The sequence below is a fragment of the Piliocolobus tephrosceles genome, chromosome 10 (genome assembly GCF_002776525.5).
Source record: "Piliocolobus tephrosceles isolate RC106 chromosome 10, ASM277652v3, whole genome shotgun sequence".
Lineage (NCBI taxonomy): Eukaryota > Metazoa > Chordata > Mammalia > Primates > Cercopithecidae > Piliocolobus > Piliocolobus tephrosceles.
Window position 1 is genome coordinate 65003064 of NC_045443.1, and position 25254 is coordinate 65028317.

At 36.8% G+C, this 25254-nt stretch overlaps 1 long non-coding RNA gene across 1 annotated transcript in view; it reads left to right on the forward strand.

The window, feature by feature from the left end:
- The first annotated feature begins 3593 nt into the window (after positions 1-3593).
- The window catches only part of LOC111551229, an 88187-nt gene continuing 66526 nt past the window's right edge, over positions 3594-25254 (forward strand). Inside the window, exons 1-3 of the long non-coding RNA XR_002734300.2 lie at positions 3594-3830; positions 3945-4054; positions 6240-6353. This is a non-coding gene — a long non-coding RNA (uncharacterized LOC111551229). The remainder of the gene's footprint in view (positions 3831-3944; positions 4055-6239; positions 6354-25254) is intronic.

The window sequence follows — 25254 nt, forward strand, 5'->3', positions numbered from 1 at the left end:
TATTTTGTTATGGCAGCCAGAGTACTGAATACGCATAACAGAGAGGAATTAAAGTTGCAGATGGAATTAAGGTTGCTAATCAGCTGACACTGAGATGTGGAGAGACACTTGGATTATCCAGGTGGATCCTATGTAATCCTTAAAAGTGGAAGGAGGCAAAGGTCATAAGGTCCTATTGACACCTTGGTTGTAACCTAGTGAGAGCTGTATTGAATCTTTAACCTAAAACACTGTAAGATAATCCATTCACATTATTTTAAACAACTACATTTTTGGTAATTTATTACAATATCAAGAGAAAATCAGTATAAACATGTTAGGGCATATTATCTGTTTAATAACACTTTAATGAATATTTTGGATATACACACATATTTGGGATTCATTTCCTCCAGAAAGAAACATTGATATAGGGAACAGTAAAATGACAAATTTTATTCTATTTATGACCCCTATAAGTTGCCACTATGAGAACACTGAGTAAATGGAATAAAAAAGAGCACAAATTTGCCCTTTCACCTTATTTTTCTTTGCCAAAACCAAAACCCATCAGAAGCAAAAATATTAAAGAACTCTGTATTTAAATTTAATTCACTATTTAAATAAAGCAAAATTGAGGGTAACATAATACCTGCCTGCAAAGGTACTTTGGAGTAATAGCTAATTGTCACCTTTATAATCATTACTTTTGAGAGAGAAAGAGAAAGAGGCTGTGTGTGTGTGTGTGTGTGTGTGTGTGTGTGTGTATTGTATTGTATTATATTGTGTGTGTGGCTTGTTCAGAGATTTTGAGAAACCATTTGTGGTTTCAAGACTCACAGCCATTGAAGGCAGCTTTCCATTACTGTACTTTGAAAAAAGACTTCAGTATTCTCTCTGGATTTGCTGTTCTCTCTTGTCAATAATCCATTTTTATTAGTTGTTAAAGAAACCAACCCTTAATTTCCTTCACAGTAAATACAGTATTACCTGTGCTGATCTCTGAAAAGGCCTGTCTTAATACCAATTAACTTTCGAAGTACTCACAGTTCCTATTATTTTATCATCTCTGGAAAAATAAAAAGGAAGAGAGCACATAGTCAAATGCACTCATTCTCCTTTTCTCAATTGGAAGTGATTTTCTCCCTCCAGCCTCTCTCTGTTCCTTAGCCCTCTGTGCTGTCTTAACTTTGTATCAATTACTTACATTTACTCTTTAAACACCTTCCTTAATTTGCTCCAACTCCTCTGCAGCTTTAGATAGTAATTCTTTTTAAATTCCCCTTTTCATAGTACACATGCTTTGAAGAACTTTAAAAGAAAATACCAGTATTTAAAATTGAGACTTAAGATGATCATGTTCTTGTAGGCAGATGTAAACATTGTAGTTATACTCTCTTGAGTATTTTTTTAGTAGTGTTAGAACTTTCAGCAGTGGTTACAACTGGTTTGTGCTGCAAACAGTTTTAGTGATGGTATCCTAAATGCCTGTGCTCTGTACTCATTATATATAAAAGGTAGCATAACACAATGATCCAATTCATAATATGTCTTCCCCTAATTTTTATATCACACTTTTCAATTCTGAGACAGAATTTGGCTGAAGTATTTAAGATTTTCTTATGGTTTTGAGCTGTTTAAATGTTGATATGTATATTTCCAAATATGACCTCATTGGAGAGTCAGCGTGTTTGGCTAACAGTTAAATAAAGTTTATAAGCTTACAAAAAGGGTTGCATACTACAGCCAAGTTGAAAAAGTAACATTTGGGCACAAAGCTACTTGGCTTACTTTCATTGGTTTGGTCTTTTGTGTTATTAGGCAAATAATTTCATTTTTTAAAATTTCTGCTGTTGGGCAAATGAGCCTGTTGTTGAGGCTTACTCATATGAATGTTTAAATTTTTCTTCTCTGACATCAGTCATTCATCAAAACCACCTGCGTTCCAAAATCTATATTTATGTCTCCACTCTATTATGGTTTTGCATTATTCATCTGCTAAATATCTTTTGAGTACCATTGTTCACCATTGCATCTCAGTGCCTAGAATAGGAAGAAGGGCTAATAAGAATAGTTCCTAATAATTAGGATCACTAATTATGTGCCAGGCACTGCTCCCTATAGCCCTCTGACGTAGGTACTATTGCTATCCCCATTTTACAGATGGGGAAGCTAAACCATAGACAGAGTGTCTTAGGTAGGACTGCTATGGCAAAATATCATACCCTGGGTGGCTTAAACAACAAACGTTTATTTCTCACAGGTCTGAAAGCAGGGAACTCCAAGATCAAGGTGCTGGCAAATTCGGTTCTGGTGAGGGCCCTACTCCTGGCTTTCAGACAGCTGCCTTCTTGCTGTGTTTTCACATGATGGAGATCAAGGGAGTCTGGTTTCTTGCTCTTCTTATAAGGACATTAATCCCATCATTGGGTTCCCACCCTCATGACCTCATCTAAACAGAATTACCTCCCAAAAGTCCCACCTCCTAATACCATCTCAGTGGGGACGGGGCTTTAACATATGAATTTTGGAGGGATACATACATTCAGTCCATAACGCAGAGGAAGTAACTCATCCAAGGCCTCATAGCTAAAAGGTGGTAGAGTTGGAATTGAACCAGGGATTCACACTTGAAAGTCTGTTTTTAACCACAACGAGTGAGTGAGTGAGTGAGGCACTCATGTTTCCCAAATTTCTTGAAACAGAGTAAAAATTTGACGAAAAACATATAGCCTGTGGGAAACAAATACTACTTGGAAAGGCATAACAGCTTCTCACCTGTTGAAGAGTATTTCATCTTCCTGACCTCCTGTGTAAACAAACAAACAAAAAACCATACCCAGCATCACTCTGTTACTCTGTTATACTGATGTTGAAGGACTTTTGCATACAGTTCTGGAAATTGGGACAACTGAGCACTACTGACCTGCCACAGGGATGTTGTGAAGGGTAATGAATGTTTGTAGAATGTTTAAGACATGAGTGAAAAACTTTGAAGTAATGCAAATTCTTATAAAATACAAAAGTTATTGGTGGCTGGGCGTGGTGGCTCACACCTGTAATCCCAACACTTTGGGAGCCTGAGGCTGGTGGATCACGGGGTCAGGAGTTTGAGACCAGCCTGGCCAATGTGGTGAAACCTTGTCTCTATTAAAAATACAAAAATTAGCCAAACATGGTGTCACATGCTTGTAATCCTAGCTACTTGGGAGACTGAGGCAGGAGAATCACTTGAACCTGGGAGGTGGAGGTTGCAGTGAACCGAGATTGTACCACTGCACTCCAGCCTGGGGAACAGAGCGAGACTCCGTCTCAAAAAAAAAAAAAGAAGTTAATGCTTTCATATTGTTATTGTCCCTTGGAATCTTTGCTATCAGTGTACTGTGTACTTCCTGCCTACCTCTGAGTTTGTAAAGTAGGTAAAAGAGCAGATGCGATTGCTAAGAATATAGCATTGACCTCTATGTAAAATTTATAGGTTCTCACACAGAGTGCTGAGGCTTTTGATCAGCATCTTTGAAAGTATTGCTTGCATACCCTTCAAGTAAAAGATCATTCTAATTATTTCATAATCATACTTTACATGAAAGATCTTTGTACATAATTGGAAAATCTTTAATAAGCTTTGATTAATGATGCTGGCTTTAATTTGAACTTCATATTATTGTTTTCCAAATGATTTCCATAATAGAGAACATGGTGGATCTAAGCATGAGATTTTAAGTTCCTGCCTTTCAAAGGTGTGGCTAAAAAGGAAGAGGATAGAAAACACTGTGTGCCCTCATGCCAAGCTCTCCCTGTAGGGACATTATCCTCACCATTGCATTTCATCTTCAAAACAGCCCTGCAAGGTAAGCATCTGTATTTTATAGATGGGAAAAACTGAGATTCAGAAAATTTACATAACTACACATCTGGTAAGAGCTAGAGCCGAGATCCATTTCCTGCTCTGTCTTTTCTCACAGTTGTTGCAACAACGCCACTGAGCTGACTCACCATCCCAGGAGTCAGTGAAGGCTTCCCCGAGGAAGCAGTGTTTGAGCTGAGCCTTGAAACAGAAGTAAGAAGACTCCAGGTAAATGAGAATAGCAAGTGCATTTCAGGCAAAGGAAAGGAAGCGTGAACAAGCAGGTGTGCACTGTGAACAAGCAAGTGTGAACAATGACTGTCCAGGGCAAAAAGCATGCATTTTATGAGGCTGGCAGGAGACCCAGTATTCCAAGTAGGAGATTCCAAAGGACCACCAATACTGGACCTGCTCGCCATACAACTGTAGAAATGGGAATGCCTGATCTCCAAATTCTCATTAATCAGAGAAAATAAGAATGTGGTAATGAAATCATTTTTTCTTGAGGTGTGTTCTTAACTTCCAACTAAATTGACCCAGAGAATGGAGAAGATGCTAGGCTTTTTTTTTTTTTTTTTTTTTTTGGAGACGGGAGCCTCACTCTGTCGCCCAGGCTGAAGCTCAGTGGCGTGATCTCGGCTCACTGCAACCTCCCCGTCCCGGGTTCACGCCATTCTCCTGCCTCAGCCTCTGGAGTAGCTGGGACTACAGGTGCCGCCACTATGCCCGGCTAATTTTTTGTATTGTTTTAGTACAGACGGGATTTCACCGTGTTAGCCAGGATGGTCGTGATCTCCTGACCTCGTGATCCGCCTGCCTCAGCCTCCCAAAGTGCTGGGATTACAGGCATCTGGCTGCTGCTAGGCTTTTAGCTTTCTCGAGGCTGGCACACAATTGGTGTGCATTTAAATCTCCCTTAAGCAAAGTGTAGAAAAAGAAGTGCTTTAACAAATTTGAATCAATGTATCTTTCACCTGTGCAAGATCTGAAACTAGAGACTGAAAGTTTTTTCATTATGTTAATAAATCACTAGTGCTTAGCACATAATAGTTTCTTCATTCTTTTCAACAGATAAACAAATAAGTAGATTTTGAAAACATCTTTTAAATTCCTGTTAAATATCTTGTTTTAAACATACATCTGAAATAAATCTTTCCCTACACATATTAAAAAACCTTTTTCTTTTGGGGTTTACAAATAGGCTCTCCAAGAAACAGGGGCAAAGAAAATTCCAAGGAAACTACACATATTAGAAAAATCTTTGTGTTCGTTGAAAACTGTACCATGTAACTTTGTAAGGCAATATTTTATTTAATTTTCTTAAACTTTATTATAAAGGGATGTCACTATAGTGATACTGTTTTAGGTGGATATAATACTTGCCTTTATCCTCTTTTTATTGATTTTTAAATATTATAGATATTTTAATTAGTGGCAATTTTACAATAATGTGAGGCTCTTAGAAAAGGGTTCATTTTTGCTCATGAGAAATGGGAAATGTGTTGGAGTTTTGGAGTTCCATTTCAAACAACTGAAGAAAAAATATATGTATATATGTATATAGTGGCTCCAACTGCATACTTTAATCAGCTTAGGAACAATTATCCCAAATTTCTTTCTTAACAGATAGTATTATTCTTTCCAAAATGACTAAAAGAATTTTTGAATAACATTTATTTCTGTGATAAAGTAATTATGTTCAAGTTAGAAGTTGTGCTAGGGGGCCTAGAAATTCTCGGAGAGAAATTCTGTTTTCTCATTTCATGGCTTTTAAATATGTCACCATTGCATAGAGTTTTCACAGCAGTTGGTAGAGATGTAACATTAATTTTATTTGCCTAGGGAAGCGAAGGAAGTAACTGGCCGTTGTGGATATGTGATGTAGTAGGGAAGACTAGGTTACTCTGAAGTAGTTTCCAGCATTAATACCCTAGGTATTGCATTGAATTATTTAAGAAGGTGGGGAAAGTTCAGAAGAAAATGATTGGAATGATAGTACTAAAACTTCGGTGAGGTATGGTTAGTGGAATTGGAAATATTTATCCTGGACAGCATAGGAGGATATAAAACTAGTTTCAAATATTTGTAGAGCTGACAAGTAGAAGAGAAATTAAGGAATTGTTTGTATTGTCCTATGGCCTAAAGCAGAAGCTATATAGAGTCTTTTGCCTCAAAATGAGAAAAGCACAAAGATGTCCAAAGAGGCAAAGAAAGTTATCATTCAAGATGGCAGACAGCACGTATCTCCTTTCTACTTCAAATCTCATAGAAATGTCAACAAAGAAGAAGTAAGAGTAATAAACTAAAGACTACTGGGTACAGAAGAAAGAGCATCAGGAACTAGGGATATAGACAAATTTCTTGAAAGGGGAAATACTTGGAATTGTATTAACAGGTTAAATCACATTCACAGGAGAAGGCTGCAGTAGAGGCTAGAGCTGTTTTTCCTGGCAGCAGACCCAGAGAGAAGCTCAACACTTGGAGTATGAAAGGAGAGTTGGAAAGAAATCAACTGTGGAATAACTGCGTGAGTCATAGTCCACATTCTCCTTCCCTGCATCACATGCTCAGGCTAAAACCAGAGGACTAATATTTAAAATAATTGAATAGTCTTGGTGAGAAGGAGCCCTAGTTGGGGTGATGCCCCATCTGAGTAAACTTCTTCCCATTTTTGCTGGGAAGTGGGAGAAGCAGGGAGGGGGACATCCAACTTCCTCTTCTTTCACTACAAGGCCTAAAGCAAAGGCTGCCAGTGACAGCCACTTGTGTAGACAAGAGAGAGCTGCACAAGGCAGAGCTATCTGCATTGAATGAGCTGACCTACCTCAGTTGTAGGTATGAACCTATAGCCAAGGATTATGAAAATCTGAAGAAAAATGAGGACAAAAGAACAGGTTGAGAGAAAAAATACACTGACTCTGGAGGAAATAGATAATGCAGGACATAGAAAATATTTTTAAAGTTATTCTATTTAGTATCTTCATGGAAACAAAAGTCAAGAGAAAGCGTTTTTTAGTGCAAAATTAGATTGCTAAGAAAGAACAACTAAAACAAAAAAAAATTTGTTAAAATGAAAAAGTAACTGCTAAAGTTAACAGTTCAAGGGAAGACCTGAGAGAAAACGTTGAAGAAATTGCTCTAAATGTAGTGCAAAAAGATAAAGGGTGGAAAATGTGGGAGAAAAGTGAAGAGATTTGAGAAAAGTGGTCAAAAATTTTAACATCCAAAGGGATGTTCGGAAAGAGACAAAACAAAGAATAGGAGAGAATTTTCCATAAGTGAGGAAATAGGATTGAGATTGTAAGAGCCCTAGAGAATGCAAAATAGGATGAATGAACAAACTTAGCCCGAAGCACATTCTTGTGAAATTTTAGATATTGAGAATAAAGGGAAGAGTCTAAAAGCCAAAAGAATAGATTACTCAATGAGAATCCAATTGGAATGAGACAGATCATCAGCAACTGTAAATGCTAAGAAAAACAAAACAAGAAGCATGCCTTCAAAATGTGCAAAATAAATGTTTTTTGAACCTAACATTCTCTACTTAGCTGAACTATCAATCAAGAGTGAGGCTTTTCAAACATGCAAGAACTCAGACCATTTATCACCCACAGACTATTTCTGAAAGAATTACTGAAGCAAAACAAAAAAGAATCCAAGTAGGAGGAAGCCATGGCCTCTAAGGAACAGTGGATCTTACCCAAGATTGTAATGAAATATAATTCCAGGATGACAACCGAAGGGGTGGCCTGCCCCTCCACACCTGTGGACGATTCTCGTTAGGTGGAACCAGAGACTTGAGAAAATAAATGAGACAGAGAGACAAAGTAACGAGAAAGAAAAAGTGGGCCTAGGGGACCGGCGCTCAGCATATAGAGGACCCACGCCGTCGCCAGTCTCTGAGTTCCCTTAGTATTTATTGATAATTATCTTTACCATCTTAGAAAAAGGGAAGCCACAGGATAATAGGATCATTGTAGGGAGAAGGTCAGCAGTAAGACATATGAATAAAGATCTCTGTGACATGAATAAGTTTAAGGAAAAGTGCTGTGCCTTGATATGCATATGCAAACATCTCCATAAACCTTTTTAGCGCAGCAAGTCCCACCTTTTGCCCTAAGGCGGTTTTTTCCTTACTCAGTAAACAGAACATACAATCGGGTTTTACACTGAGATGTTCCATTGCCCAGGGACGGGCAGGAGACAGATGCTTTTCTCTATCTCAACCGCCAACAACCACCAAGAGGTCTTCTTCCCTCTTACACTAGTTCTCCTCAGCACAGATCCTTCACGGGTGTCAGGCTGGGGGACGATCAGGTCTTTCCCTTCCCACGAGGCCATATTTCAGACTATCACGTGAGGAGAAACCTTGGACAATACCTAGCTTTCCTAGGCAGAGGTCCCTGCGACCTTTGGCAGTGTACGTGTTCCTGGGTACTTGAGATTAAGAGAATGTTGATGACTTTTAACCAGCAAGCTGCCTTCAGGCACTTGTTTAACAAAGCACACCCTGCACAGCCCAAAATCGGTTAAACCTTGAGTCACCACAGCACATGTCACTTACAAGGACAAGGTTGGGGGTAGGGTCACAGATTAACAGCATCTCAAACAGAACAAAATGGAGTCTCTTATGTCTACTTCTTTCTATATAGACACAGTAACAGTCTGATCTCTCTTTCTTTTCCCCACAACAACCTTGAGGCAGGCCTAGAAAGCCATCAGTCTAAATTAGAACCAGAAGTCAGATGCTCTGGGAAGAATCTCTTTCAGGAGGACATGGATTTCTTCTATAAATTGAATGACTGAGAAGCTGAGTGGTCTTGTGACAAGGCAAAGGCATGGTAGGTCACTGTGATAAGGTATCATCCGAACACTCTCCAAACCGTGAAGTAGTTTTCTTCTTCTAATAGCAAAGGTTTATTGACAAGAGTTACATCTCCTCTATAGGCTCAAGGGCACTGCTGTACTTAGTTCTGCAGTGAACAATGATCTCCCTACAAATATTGTGAATGCTACTTTTCAGTTTAAAAAATCACTTTATAGACAATATGTCAAAAATTAATTGTAGTTATATGACAAGTGTGAAAACAATGTACACTGGAATGGAGGTTAGGAGAGAGGGAAGGAGAAAAGGAAGAAAGATATAATGATGTTGGATTATTTTCATTAGAAATAAGAAGAATTAAGAGATATTGCATCTAAATTTGAGAAGTCAAAATAGGGTGTCAAGCATCTTATATAAATTTGTTAATTACGGTGATATCACACTAAGGCAGTATAACATAGTCGTTAAGAGCATGGATCCTGGAGCCAGAACACCTGCGTTTGAATTTTTGCCCCACACTTCAACTTGGTCAAATTGCTTATCTGTGCCTTGGTTTTCTCAGCAAAAATTGAAGATAGTTAATATTTCACAAAGTCATTTGAAAATAAAAAGAGTTGATATATATAAAGTGCTTAGAACAGTCTTTGGCACATAAAAATTATTCTATATCATCATATGTTACCTGTGATGATAATGATGATGGAAAACAACTAAATCTGGAGAAAAGGGAACCATTGTACACTGCTGGTGGGAAAGTAAATTAGTACATTGATTATGGAAAACAGTCTAGAGGTTCCTCAGAAAATTAAAAATAAATCTACATATTACCCAGAAATCCCACTTCTAGGTATATATGCAAAGAAGTTGAGATAAGTATGCCAAAGAGACATCTGCACTCCCATGTTCACTGCAGCATTATTTACAGTACCCAAGAAATGAAATCAATGTAAGTGTCCATCACTGGACGAATGGATAAAGAAAATGTGGGGAGGGGGATTAGGGAGATGTTGGTCAAAGGATACAAGGTTTCAGTTAGACAGGAGGAATACATTCAGGAGATTATTGTACAACATGGTGGCTATAGTTAATAACAATGTATTGTATTCTTGAAAGTTGCTCTTGGAGGATAGGTTTTAAGTGTTGTCACCATAAAAACGTTAAGCATGTGAGCTAACGCATATGTTAATTCGCTCAGTTTAGCTATTTCACAATGTATACATATTTTAAAACAACATATTGACATGATAAATATATACAATTCTTTGTCAGGTACAAAATTAAATGAAAATACAACACAAAACATTTAAAAATTAAAAAATAAAAATTTAATGGGCAGAGATCGGAAAAGGGAGGTAGTAGCTTAAGAAAATTTATTTTTTCAATTTTTTTTAAATGAGGGATTAATGAATGTTTAAACTTGACAAATTAATAAACAGAGGCATAACCATATTAAGAGTTATGGAAGCAATCTTCAGAGAAATTTCTATTTTGTCCCATTTTAAGAGTTTTTAAAAATTTATATACAAGCACTACTTTTATTTAGTTTTTACCAATTTTACTGAGGTGTAATTGATGTACGATAAACTGCACATATTTAAAGTGAACAATTTGATACATTTTGGACTTAGGTATACACCCCTGAAACTATCACAGTAATCAAGATGATGAACATAACCATCAACCATCATGCTCTAAAGTTTCTTCATGCCCCTTGATAATCTCTTCTTTCTACCTCTTCCCACTCCCCCAATCTCAGGCAACCACCATTCTGCTTCTGTGACAATAAATTGGCTTGCATTTTCTAGAATTTTATATCAATGAAATCATATAGTATGTACTCTTACATCTGGCTTCTTTCATTCAGCATAATTATTTTGAGATTATTCACACTATACTGTGTAACAATACATTCATTCTGTGGATAAACCACAATTAACAAACTTACTTGTTGATGGAAATCTGGTTTTTGTTTTGTCTTGTTTTTTTCCCCAGTTTTTGACTATTACAAATAGAACTGCTGTGATTGTTCATGTACAAGTCTTGGTGTGGGCATAGGATTTCATTTCTTTTGGATAAATACTTAGAAGTGGAATGGCTGGATTATATGATAGGCATATGTTTAAATTTTTAAGAAACTGTCAAAAACTGTTTTCCAAAGTGTTTTACGGTATGAGAATTCCAGTTTCTCCACATCCTTATCTTGGCAGTCAACTCTATCAGCCATTCTGACAGCTATGTTGTGGTATCTTATTGCAGTCTTATTTTACATTTCCTTGGTGACTATTTATATTGACTCTCTTCTCATGTTTTTGTTTGTCATCTGTATATCTTTATGGAAAAGTATCTGTTCAGATATTTTGGTCGTTTAAAAAAATTGTTTTTTTCTTTTTATTGAGATTTCAGTTTTCTTCATATATTTTGGATACAAAGCTTTCATTAAAGATATGATTTACAAATATTTTCTTCCAATCTGTAGCTTGACTTTTCAACAGTGCCTTCTGAATAATATAAATTTTTTATTTTGGTGAGACTCAGTCTTTACTTTTTTTCCTTTTATGGATTGTGCTTGGATGTTATGTTTACAAAATATTTGCATAACCTATGATCACAAAGATTTTCTAATGGATTTAGTGTTAGGTTTTATATTGAAGTCTGTGATCAGTTTTAAGCTAATCCTTGTATATGGTATGAAACAAAATTCAATTTTTTTGCATACATGTATTCAATTGTTCCGACGCCATTTGTTGAGTCTCTTCTTTCTTCACCAAATTGCCTTTGTACTTTTGCCAAACATCAGTTGCTGAAATATGTGCTGGTCTATTTGTGGACTCTATTTTGTTCCATTGATGTATTTATCTTGATTCTAATATCAGACTGTATTGATTAGTCATATAATAAGCCTTGACACTACATAGTTCTCCAACTTTGTTCTTTGTCAAAATTGTTTTGACTCTTTTTTTTTTTTTGAGATGGAGTCTTGCTCTGTTGCCCAGGCTGGAATGGAGTGGTGCAATCTCAGCTCACTGCAGCTTCCACCTCCTGGGTTCCAGCAATTCTCCTGCCTCAGCCTCCCTAGTAACTGGGATTACAGGCATGAGCCACCGTGCCCTGCTAGTGTGTGTGTGTGTTTGTGTGTATGTATTTTTAGTAGAGATGGAGTTTCACCATGTTGGCCAGGCTAGTCACAAACTCCTGACCTCAGGTGATCCGCCTGGCTCAGCCTCCCAAAGTGCCGGGATTACAGGCGTGAGCCACTGTGCCCGGTCTGTTTTGGCTCTTACAGGTCCTTTGCATTTCCATATGAATTTTAGAATCAGCTTGTTGATTTCTACAAACAAATCTTTTGAGATTTTTATTGGGATTGCATTAGGTCTGTAGATCAATTCAGGAGGAATTGACATCTTAACAATATGAAGTCTTCTCACCCATGACCAATGTACATCTCTCCCATTTATTTAGGCCTTCTTTAATTTTTCTCAGCAATTTTGTAATTTGTAATGAAAATATCTTGCCTATATTTGTTAGATTTATTCCTAAATATTTCATATTTTCATCCTATTATGTTATTTTTAGATTTTTATTTTCCAATTTTTTGTTGACAGAATATAAGAAATAAAATTTATTTTTGCATATTGATAGCATATTCTGTAAAATTGCTAACCTCACTTATTAGTCCTGCAAGTTTTTTTTTTTTTTATAGATTTCTTTAGTTTTTCTATATAGGCAATCACATTGTTGGCAAAGAAAGATAATCTTACTTCTTATCCAATCTGGATGCTCTTTATTTCTTTTTTCTTCTGTGACTGCACTGGCCACAGTCTTCGATACAGTGTTGAACAGAAGTTTGAGAGTGAGCATCCTTGTCTTTTTCCTGATCTTAGAAGGAAAGCATTCAGTCTTTTGCCATTAGGTAGGGTATTAGTTATACTTTTTTGTATATGCTAATCAGGTTGAGGAAGTTCCCATTTATTTTAGTTTTCTATAAATTTTCATCAGGAATGTCTGTTGGATTTTGTCATTTTTTTAATGCACCGAGATAATCATATGGTTTTTCTTCTTTGATATGTTAATATAATTAGTTACATTGATTTTTTGTTATACCAATCTTGCATTCTTACGATGAGTCCCTCTTAGTCATTATGTATTACCCTTTTTATGTGTTGTTGGATTTGGTTCCTTGAAATATTGTTTTGAACGTTCACATCTATGTTCATGAGATATATTGCTCTATGGTTTTACTTCTTTTCATGTCTTTCTTTGGTATTTAGGGTATTTAGCTCACAACATAGAATGAGTGGCTAGTTATTTCCTTGTCTTCAAATTTTTGGAAGTGTTTATACAGAATTGGTATTATTTCCTTCCCTAAATGTTTGATATAATTCTCCACTGAAGCTCAGTCTGTAGTTTCCTTTGTAGGAAGTTTTCTATCTACCAATTCAATTTCTTTCACAGATATTGGGTTGTTCACATTATCTTTTTCTTTTTAAATGAGATTTGGTGGTTTGTGTCCTTTGAAAAATTAAAAGTGCTCAACATCATTGATCAGCAGAGAAATGCAAATCAAAACTACAATGAGATATCATCTCATTTCAATTAAATGTGCTTATATCCAAAAGACAGCAATAACAAGTACTGTTGAAGATGCAGAGAAAAGGGAGCCCTTCTACACTGTTGGTGGGATGTAAATTAGAACATCCACTATGAAAAACAGTTTGGAGGTTCCCCAAAAAGCTAAAAGCAAAGCTGCTATATGATCCAGTAATCCCATTGCTGGGTATATACCCCAAAGAAAAGAAATCAGTATATCAAAGAGATATCTGCACTCCCATGTGTGTTGCAGCCCTGTTCACAGTAGCCAAGATTTTGAAGCAACCTAAGTGACCATCATCAGATGAATGGATATAGAAAATGTGGTACATATACACCATGGAATACTATTCAGTCATAAAAAAAGAACGAGATACTGCCATTTGCAACAATGGATGAAACTGGAGATCATTATGTTAAGCGAAATAAGCCAGGCACAGAAAGACAAACATCACACTTATCTGTGAGATCTAAATATTAAAACGATTGAACTCATAAACATAGAAAGTAGAAGGATGGTTCCCAGAGGCTACGAAGGGTAACGGGGGGCTGTGGAGGAGGTGGGGATGGTTAATGGGTACAGAAAAATAGAAAGAATGAGTAAGACCTACTGATTGAAAGCAGAACAGTGTGACTATAGTCAATAACAACTTAATTGTACATTTTAAAATAACTAAAAGAGTATAATTCAATTGGTTGTAACTCAAAGGATAAATGCTTTAAGGGATCGATTCCCCATTCTCCATATATGATTATCACACATTGCATGCCTGTATGAAAGCATCTCCTATACTCCATAAATATATACACCTACTATATACCCCAAATTTAAAAAAATTATTTCATCAAAGTTGTCAATAACTTTGGCATTGGAACTTCCAATAATGTGAAAATTAAAAAATAATGATTTTGGCATAAAGTTGTTCACAATATAGTCATTATCCTATTAATATCTATGGCATCTGTAGTGATGCCACCTTTTTTATTCCTGATATTAGTAATTTCTGTTTTCCATTTTTTTCCTTATCAGTCTGACTAGACACCTATTATTTTTATTGACCTTCTCTAATATTCAGCTTTTGGCTTCATTAAGCTTTATTGTTTTTGTAGACTTCTATTTCACTGAATTCTACTCTGATCTTTATTATTTCCTTTCTTCCACTTACTTTGCATTTTATTTTTTCTTCTTTTTCTGGCGTAAGGGGAAGCTGAGATCATGGATTTGAGAAATTTCTTCTCCATTACTGGAGGTATTTAACATTATAGATATAATACTAGTACTATAAATTTTAGTCCTATAAATATAATACTAGTACTATAAATTTTCCCCTAAAATACTTCTTTAGTGGCATCCACAAATTTCAATATGTTCTTTTTTAAATTTTCAATTAGTTCAACATACTTTCTAATATCCCTTTTGATTTTTTCTTTTATCAATGGGAGTGTTTAGAAGTGTATTATTTTGTTGGCAAATATTTGGGAATTTGCCATAAAACTTTTTGTTATTGATTCCCAATTTAATTCCATTATAGTTAGAAGAAATATTCAGTTGGGCTTGAATTCATTCATACATATATTGAGACATGTTTTATGGTCCACAATATGGACTATCTTTTTAATGTTCCATGTGCATTTGAAAAAAAAATGTGTTATACAGCTGTTGTTTGGTGAGGTGTTCTATGCCAATTTGTCATGTTGGTGGGTAGTTTGGTTCAAGTCTTCTGTATCTTTACTGATATTGTTCTATTATTATTGAGGGTTATTGATATCTTTGTCTATAGTTGTAGAGTCATCTATTTCTCTTTGCAGTTAAATGAATTTTTGCTTCCTGTAATTTAAATTGCTGTTATTAGGTACATAAGCATTTAGGATTGTTATGTACGCCCAATGAATTCACCGCTTATTCATTATGAAACGACCTTCTTTGTCCCCAGTGACATTAAGATTATTTGCTCTGCTATCTTCTTGCTCTGACATTAATATAGCCAGCTTCCTTTTGATTAGTCTTAGCATGTGAACATGTCTGTTCAGGCTACCATAACAAAACGGCACAGACTGGGTAACTTAAACAACAGAAATTTATCTTCCCACAGTTCTGAAGACTGAAGTCCAAGATCAAGGTGCCAGTAGAATTGGTGTCTGGTGAGGTCTCTCTTCTTGACTTGCAAGTGGCTACCTTCTTGCAGTGTCCTCACACAGCCTTCTCTCTGTGTGCAAGCAGAGAGCAGGGTGGGGAGAGAGAGAAAGAGCAAGCTCTGGTGTCTCCTTCTTTTCTTATAAAGATACCAGTTCTGTTGGATTAGAGTCCTACCCTTCTAGCCTCATTCAACTTTAATCACTTCCTTAATGCCCTTATCTCAAAATACATTCAAATTGGGGGTTAAGATTTCATCATATGAATTTTGGAGAGACACAATTCAGTCTCTTTTAGCAGCGTGGTTTATCTTTTCCATCTTTTTACATATAACTCATTTTATTTTAGTATGTGAAGTGTTTTTCTTATAGGAAGAGTAGAGTTGAATTTTGCATTTTTACCCAATCTTGACAATCTCAGTTGGGGGGTCAAAATAATAACAACATTTAATGTGATTATTGATATGCTAAGGTTTAAATGTATCACCTTGCTATCTGCTTTTTATTTATTCCATGTATTATTTGTTCTCTTTTTGTACTTTTTCTGCCTTCTTTTGGATTATTTTTATTCATTCATTTTATCTTCTCTGTTGGTTTATTAACTACAACTTTGATGGACACACACACACACATACACACACACACACACACACATTATTTTGACCCCCCCCCCGCCAAGTTGAGATAGTCAGGGTTGCATAAAAAAAGCAAAATTCAACTCTATTCTTCCTATAAAAGAAAAATACTTCACATGCTAAAAAAAAAAGTGTTAAATGCAAAAGGTTGGAAAAGATATACCATGCTGCTATGGACTGAATTGTGTCTCTCCAAAATTCATATGGCAAAAGCTTAACCCCCAATTTGACTGTATTTTAAGATAAGGGGATACATTAAAATACATTTAATCTCAAACATATGTTTTCCATTTCTAGAAGTTTGATGTGTATATTTTCAATATCTTTTAGTGTCTCTACTTAACTGTTTGAACATATACAGCTGTAATAGCTGTTTTAATATCCTTGTTTGTTAATTTTAACATCTGCCTCAGGTTTGGTTTGGTTTCAGTTGATTGTTTTCCCTTCATTATGGTCATGTTTTCCTGCTTCTTTGCCTTCCTGGTCATTTTTTATTGTATGCCAGACATGGTATATTTTTTTCCTATTGGGTGTTGAATTTTTTTATTTCTATAAATATTCTTGAGCAGTTGAGTTGTTTGGAAATAGTTTGTTTTTGCGGATCAAACCTTTACGATTAGTTAAGCAGGACCAGAGAAGTGTTTAGTTTAGGGCTGATTATACCCCACTACTGAGGCAAGATCTCTTTGAGTACTCTGCCAAGTGATTCATGCATTAGGAGATTTTCTAGTCTGGCTGATGAAAGTAAGCCCTTTTCCAGTCATGTGTAAGAACTTGATACCGTTCCCCTTAATCATTTGGGACAGTTCTTTTCCTGATCTGCAGTTGTTTCCTCATATGCATGTGATAATCAGTAGTCTGATGAATACTTGAGAGGATCCCTTTACCGAACTTGCCATCATATTTTCTGTAGAGGATATCTTGCATTCACTGACTGAAAGCTTTATTCTTGATTTGGACTTGGCAGTCCCGTTTACTACCTGTCCTGTATATGGAACATCACTGCCAACTTTAGAGGGGGATGGGACTGGGAGGGCAGTTCCTGCAAAAACCTCAAATGACTAATTAGAAATGTCAGTGGCATTTTCTCCCTCAGAAATATCGCTGTTCAGGATTGTGAATTTTCTTTTTCTCATATTGATTTGATTATCTTTCTTTCAAAGAATTTTTCTAGAATGAATATTTTGCTTTTATATTCGGAATCGTTTTTAAATAATCAGAACACAACTTCGTTCCTCAATTATCATCATTCGCATTACTCATTCCATTTCTCTAGCTGGCAGCCTGTGGGCCACTGGAAGGCCCGGCCAGGGGTGTGGTCATCAGGACTTCCCAAAGCTTGAACTTTAGTGGGCAGTCGGGCCCCAGGACCAAGTACATCTCCTTCCTCTGTGGCTTGACTGTGTACCTCTCCTCTCGAGCTGCAGCTGTACCATGGGTCTCCCTTCCACTCCAGATCAAAAGGAAGAGCCCGACTACAGGCCTTTGGAATAAGATTTGCTTGTATTCAATGTTCTTTCTTGTGTCTCAACTCATATCCATATTTTCTTCTCAGAATTCCATAGATTTAGCCCTTTGGGGTTTTTCACTTTTTTCTTCTTATTTTTTATACTGCCTGTTCCTACTTTATGCTGTGTTTTACCCATATTTGTGTCATTTTAGTCAGTTCCCTAAGACTGTGTTTGAATTCCCCAACTCCCACTTGCTTTTGTTTTGGGTGATGACTATGCTGTCCGCCTCTGCCACTTGTTTCAGGTGCTGCTACTTTTCCCCTCTAGTGTTCCTTCTTTTGTGTCTGCCATCTATTATTACTGAATATGCTATTGTTGTTTTCGTCTTCTTATTTTGTTTTCTCCTCTTCTTCCTTCAGTGGATGTCTTGAGTTGTTCTCGCTTCTTATGTTCCATGCTTGCTGACGTCGGGCAAAACTAAGAATCTGCGACAAGACAAGCTGGTCTTTCCTCTATCAAAGCTGCCTTCTTCTGGCAGCTGTCCTTCATTCTCAATTACTTTATCTACTCTTTTTTGCCTTTTTCACATCCAACCTGTAATCAGTATTTTCCTTTCTTCAGCTATATATTAAACTGTTAGAATAGAGCCTGACATATAGTACACATTCAGTAAATATCTGTTGAATAAAAGAAAGCAATAAATGAATGAATGGTTGTTTGGTTATATTGCCTCAGTTGTTGATTCTTTGCTTTTATTTTAGTTCCTGGAAGCTGGTCTGCCTGGGTCATCATTGTGTGTTGTGCATATTTTTATGTAGTTTGCATTACCTCATGCCCCACAAAGCCCACACATTTCTTACTATACAGGAAGTGCTGTTGCATCATGGGCTTCTATATGCATAATGATTTTCCTTGCCATGTGTGTTGATGTGTTTTTAAAGTGTTTGGGAAGTAGAGGCTTTTGTGCATAGAAAGGAACCATGTGTAGGTATTTGAATATTAAAATAACATTTAATTAACTTAAGTTGCAAACTTGAAACTATAATTTTCTTAGGACGTTAAGTTCACTTTGTGATTTTGATTTTACTTATAAACTAAGTAATTTTTACATAATTTGAAATCATCCTTCCACTTATTTGATTAATTCCATTTTAGCAGATTAAAATCCTCTATAGTCATAGTAATAAGCCATCAATTAAGTTCCCCTGAATTTTTAAAAACACTTCTAATTTATTATATCAAGCAACTGAGTTGCCTCATAAGGCCAACTTAAGCCTCAAAAAGCAAAATCAAAGAAATTGTAAATCTAACAATTCACCCTTAAAACCATAATGAGTCAAAATATTCAAATACTACCTATAAACATTATCAAATTATCAACTCTGTGACTTAAGATAATGAGAATAAGATTGATTATAAATTTCACATAGAAATTATGAAGATCAATTTGTCAGATTCCCTGTTAGGTTTTATTAAACATTACTAACACTTTAAACACAAAAATTATGACTTCTGTTTCTAAACCTATTAAACAGTATTAATGCTTTGGGCGGGTCCAATTTACTTCATGATCTTTATATTCAATTTTAAGCATTCCTGTAATTGTAAAATCATTTCCCTATGAAGGGGAGCAGTTTTACCATCTCAGCTGGGCTGAGGTTACACGGTTGAAAGACCTGGGGCTGTGATATAATTACTTATTTATCTTCATAGGCTACAAACTTCTAGAATGATTCTGCCCAAGCCACAGACAGACACACCGAGTCTTTTTCTATATGCTGTGTCCATGAGGGGCCAAGATCCTGTCTTTTTGTTGGGATTGATTTGGCAGACAATATCTCCTGGCCATTGTAACCCCACATTATACTTTTTCCCAAATCTTTTATAACACCTTAAAACGTTAATTATCTTTTCTGGGTAGAGAATTGTGTACCCTATTTAGGTTGCCACAAATTGCCTTTATCATTTGGTTAGATTCTTCATTTCTTTCACACTTTTTCAGCTTGATTTTAAATCTTATGTACAAATCCAAAATTTGAACATTAACTGGGAGTTTTATGACATTAAGGAATTAGTGTTCACCATTCTTTTAGGTGTGAACATGGTATCATGGGTATTTTTAAGAGTCTTTATCTTTTAGAGAGATATTCAGAAATATTTATCGATAAAACTACAAACAAAACACAAGTCAATAAATCATATTAGACCCAAAGTATTCCATTCATGCAAATCCTCGGGATCACAGTCATTTAGCAAAGGTCAAATCCAGAGACCAGAGCAGGGTCCTTCCCTCATCAGCTTTATCTTTCATGCTTTTCTTAATCAAATGAAAAGAATCTAATTCAAGTTAAAGTAGCAAAATCTCCCCTCTGCCCTCTCCCCTCTCTCATTTCCCCTTTCCCCTCACTTTTGATTCTTTTTGCCTAGGTCTGGGCCTAATGTTTAGTCTTGTTCCACATGGTAGCAAGAAGGCTTCAGGTAGCTCCAGGGTTGTATGGTACTGACAGCTAGCAATCTCAAAAGGAGAGACTCAACGATCAGCATCTATGACAATTACTCCAGAGAGCACTGATTGTTCATGCTTGAGTCATATGTGTTCCTCTGGACCAATCACTGTGACTCAGGAAATGGGGTATTCTGATTGGACACCCTGGATCACAGGGTAGTGGGAGAGGCAGGGCCCTTTGATCCATAGACTCAAGAGAATCACTTGGAGTTGGGGAGAGGCAGTTTTCTACAGTAAGGAACACCAGACAAACAAAAAAGTGACAGATGCCCATTACGGAACAAAATATATTCAGACAATTTTATGAGATTCATGTATATCAAGTCTTTGGCTGTTCCTGCTGCCAGCTATAATCCTTGTCTGTCCCAAATGGAAAGGCACTTGGCGGCTGATTAACTGAATCCCTTCTTCTTTGGCATAGCACTATTTCATTTTTATATCGCTCAGTTCCAAATCTGTCTTTTACTTTTCCTGGAACTGCTAATACATTACAGTCTTTATCCAAGTCACACAAGGTCTTCTATATTTGTTTTTAATTTGGAATCATCATCAAGTTTTTCCAGAATTCTATCTTCTTTCCTATAGATATATATTCTTCGGGATAACGCCTGTTTCCCAGCTAAGCCAACTTCCTGGGGATTTGAATTACTGAAAAGATGTCCCTTTAGGCTCATCCCAATTCATGTAATAAATTGAGTCCCAGTGCATAATCTCACAGTCAGCTGCTTTTAAAATGAATTCTAAACTCAATTGAGTTTCCATTCAAGAGGCATTTCCTATTCCTACTTTTATCTTTCCCTGTCAGAAAATGCAGAGCTGCTTCTAGTTTCCTGTCCTCCTGGGATGCTGCTGCTGCTGATGATGATGACAATTATAATAAGAAAGTAGTTAATATTTACTAAGTAAATTAGTGCTGGCATTGTGCTAGGTATTTAGTGCAACATCTCTTTTAATCCTGACAATGTGCCATGAGGCAGATGTCAAACCCCAATTTTACATAGAGGGAAATAGGCTCAAAGTGGGGGCTTACTCCAGGTCACACAGCCAGTAGGTGGACTATCAGAGATTCGAAACTAGGTCAATCCAATCCCAAATGCCATGCTCTTTATCCCTGTGGTTAAACACATGGAACTATCGCCTTTCTTTGCCTTTTCTTATTCCTCCTCCCCCATCTTACTGGTTTTGCTTTCCTTTCCAACCCGCTCCAATTCTTTTATCTTTTTTCCTTCCTCTCTTGCACAAAGGTTTAATTTGCCTTCCCCATAATAGGCGCTTATAGAAAGTTGTTGAAATAGTTGTGTTGCCAGTTTATTGAACAGTCTAAATTCATGTTTCCATATTGATGGTCATTAGATCCCTTCAACCACCTCTGTAAGGAAAGCTAGGTGTTATTCCTATTCCATGCATCAGAAAATTAAACATAGACAATGAAAGAATAACAGACATGTATTCTTTCTTCGTTTTTTTGGAATGAGGGGTTAAAACCATTGAACATGTCATGCCCTAATAGACTCTTGAAAACCTGAAAAAGCAAGTGATTGATCTGCTTCATTTAGAATAAATGCCCAGGTTCTTTCCATGGTCTGATCCTCTTCCTTTTTGTCCTTTTTATATTCTCAGCCTCCGTGCCCCAGGGTGTTTCTCACATAGGTAAGCTTTTACCCCACCGTTCTGCTCTACCCCTATTGTCTCCAACTGGAGCTCTCTCCCTCAGAAATCAATAAGGCACTCTCTCTCTCTCACCTCTTTCAAGTCTTGGTCAGATGTCTTCTTAGTGAGGCCTTCCTTGGCTACCATATTTAAGGCTTCCTTGGCTACCATAACTAGGCTACCCAGTTCCTATAGGATTCCCTTTCCCCTTTCCTGTTTTACTTTTCTCCATAGAACTTTCTGCTTGTTAAATTAATGTCATTGTTTAAAATTTTCTGAATTTAAAGAATGTTTGCTCCTTAGGACAAGAATTTTGCCTGTTTTCTTTACTAGTATACAGTAGGTACTCAATAAATATTCATGGAATGGATGAATGAATAAATGCAGATTTTCATTCATTCATTTATTCAAGAAACATTGACCACACAGGAGCTATCTGTCCTCCTGCCCACTTTGTTTGAACACTTCAAGGAGGAAGGCTGATAAAAGTCCAATGCCAAATATGAAAATAAATATTGCAATCAGGTGTTGAGTAATAAAAAATAGTGTAAAATTGCTATGCCATTGGAAAAGCCCAGTTTATGACAAGGAAAGATCTGTAAGCCAGGGTCAGCCAGGGAAAGATAAGAAAGGAATTCTAGAGACAGAATCCTTCCCCTCTGTCCCAGCCCAAGATGCTGCCTCCTGTTTTCTGAGCAATAAGAAGGCAGGTCTATTCCTGTTATCTTGGGACTCAGCAGGGCAGCCTTGTTCTTTAACAAGACAATCTTTCAATTTATGTGCAACTGACTTGCATATTTTAGAGTAAATTCTGTTAATATGCAAGGACTGATATTATAATAGAATCATTTCTACTGCCTGCCAGTGTTTTATGTCTAAGGCGGCAGCCCAGTGCAGGAGGAAATTTAGGTAGCCAAGGGAATAACGCTGCTTTCCTTTCATGCTCAACAATGTGCCACCTGACATGGAATGCTTTTCAGTTCATTTGTTTGTAATTTAAACCAACTCCTGGCTCAGCATTGGCTCATGCCTGTAATCTCAGCACTTTTGCGGGCTGAGGTGGGAGGATCATTTGAGCCTGGGAGTTTGACACTAGCCTGGACAATATAGGGAGACCTTGTCTCTACAAAAATAAAAATAAATAAATAAAATAAAATTAGCCAGGTGTGATGGTGCATGCCTGTGATCTCAGCTACTTGGGAAGCTGAGATGGGAGGATCACTTGAGCCCAAGAGATAGAGACTGCAGTGAGCCATGACTGTGTCATTGCACTCCAGCCTGGGCAACAGAGCAAGACCCTGTCTTAAGAAAGATACAGTAAAATAAACAAACAAATTTTTGACTGGGAAATGCCTGTTAAAATCTCAGAAAGACTCCCAAATAAAGGAAAGGACTATCACCATCAACCTCAAATTGGAAATTAAATCATTTATCAATGTCTTGAAAAATCATACTGAATCTCTACAGGTCTTAGCTTTACCTTAATAATAGTCAATACACGGCCCAACAATGGCACCAAGATTAAAGGAGGAGGTGAGTCTGGAAACACATGAACTTGACCTTCTACAATCAAATTCCTGTGAGGGAGACTCTGGACATGGGGAAAGTTTTAAATCAAAGATCTGTGATGCTCAAGGCTCAGCCAGGCATTGGCAGTGTATTCAATGTATCAATATTTTCAAAAAGTATTCTTTTATTTCCAATGACCTGTTTTATATTAATTTTATTGTGATGTAGAAAAATAACCAGTGTGTCCTTCAACTTACTTGTCAAATACCTACTCTTTTAAATATTTTCTCAGGAGAAAAGTCATTTTAATTTTAACTTAAAAAAATACCACAACTTTTCAGGTAAATTGCCAAACAGATGTTTAGGGCTTAGAGTCTCAGGGTGGCCTTTGTGTTGTGGTTTCAAACATACCCATCATCTAGATCAAGGGTCAGGAAACTACATCACTGTGTCACAAACCCGACGGCCATGTGTTTTATAAATAAAGTTTCGGACAACCACAGTCATTCATTGCATATTGTCCACTGTCCACTGTCTACATACATTGTGTACTGTCTCTGGGTGCCTTCCCTGCTATGGCAGAGTTGAGTAGTTGACATAGAGAGAGCATAGCCCACAAAGCTTAAGATATTTGCTATCTAGCCCTTGACAAAGAAGTTTGCCAACTCCTAATCTAGTAGAGGCAAATTTCTGTTATAAAGTCTGTGCTTATGTTTACCCATAAATGCACCCATTATTTTAGAATAACATGGATCACAGTGCACATAATAAACTGTTCCAAAATGACAATATGGTTTGGTGACCATATATTATTCTGTCACCATTTCCCTCATTAAAACGTCTATTAGATGAAAATGCTATTCTGTAAAGTAGGATTATGAAACAGTATACGCAGCACAGTGTGAGAGTCAGTGGCAAGACATTGCACACAATGAAACCCAGTGAAATGTGAAGAGGCTAATACGGTGCAGGAAGGCTCCTTAAGTGCATATATTTCACAGCTGTGGTGCTGAGAGACAGATTGCTTGGAATGCTATGGGTAGACAAAGCCAAACAAAAATGAGAGCAGGAGGAAATTTTTCTGGTGAAAACTATTTTTCCTTACAAATTTGAAATATTTTCCCTTTTGTGTTATATTCTTTTTTCCCCTTTTCAAATAACACGGCTGCGTCCTCTGCCAAATGTATTCCTTCTGACCCCTACCCTACTTTTGGTTTCTTCAATAAATAAAAATTAATTGCTTCACCTCGTTGACATAGACAGTTTCACAAGCTTATAGTGCATGTTGAAAGAAGTATTGGATTGATTTTTTTTTCAGTAGGTGAAAATAGTAAAATTGTTAAACTGCATTAAACTATTTTCCATATAATTGAAGATGAAGGCATCAATGAGCAAAGCACTTTTAAGGCAATACTAAGGTTCTGAGCCTTTGAACTGTATTGTGTTTCTTCTACCCATCATGGGGAATGAGATCCATTCTTGGCTGTTTAGTGTTCTGTAATGAAAGGAAAAGTCACTCCCACATTTTTTGGGGGTGGAGAAGGGGTTGTTAGTCACCAGGACTATCAAACAACAGTAGTCATTACTATTGCCTGGGCTTTTGAGAGGACCAAAGGAGACCAAACTGAAAGGTTTTGTAAAGTCCGTCTAAGTGAAAGATATTGCTGTTATCATCTGCTTTAGTCATCAAAGCCTCCTAAGAACCTCTACAGAGGTTTGAGATGGGGCAGGAAGGAAGTGAAAGTAAAATCAAGCATTTTGGTGACTATTTAAAGCCACCCTAGGAACAAGTCTTGCAGGGTAAAGAGTTGAAACTGAATGAGGCTTTCAGTTTTCTGTGGGTTTCACTGATTCACATTAGCCCAAGGGCTACCTTTCTGTCTCTCCCCATGTAGCAGTAGTTACACCCCTGGTTGGCATGAGATAAAATCCTGCTGTTCACACAGAAACCAACTTCTTAGGCATTAGTCAGGGTCTGTCTGAAGTAAAAGTGCCTGAGCCACTTCCGCTTTTTAATTTTTGATGTTCATGATGTGTTAGAAAGTGAAGAAATGCCAAGACAGGCTTACAAACATTGTGGTATTCTTTTTAATGTTTGTGTTTAAGAAGTGAGTGATCTTAACACATGCATT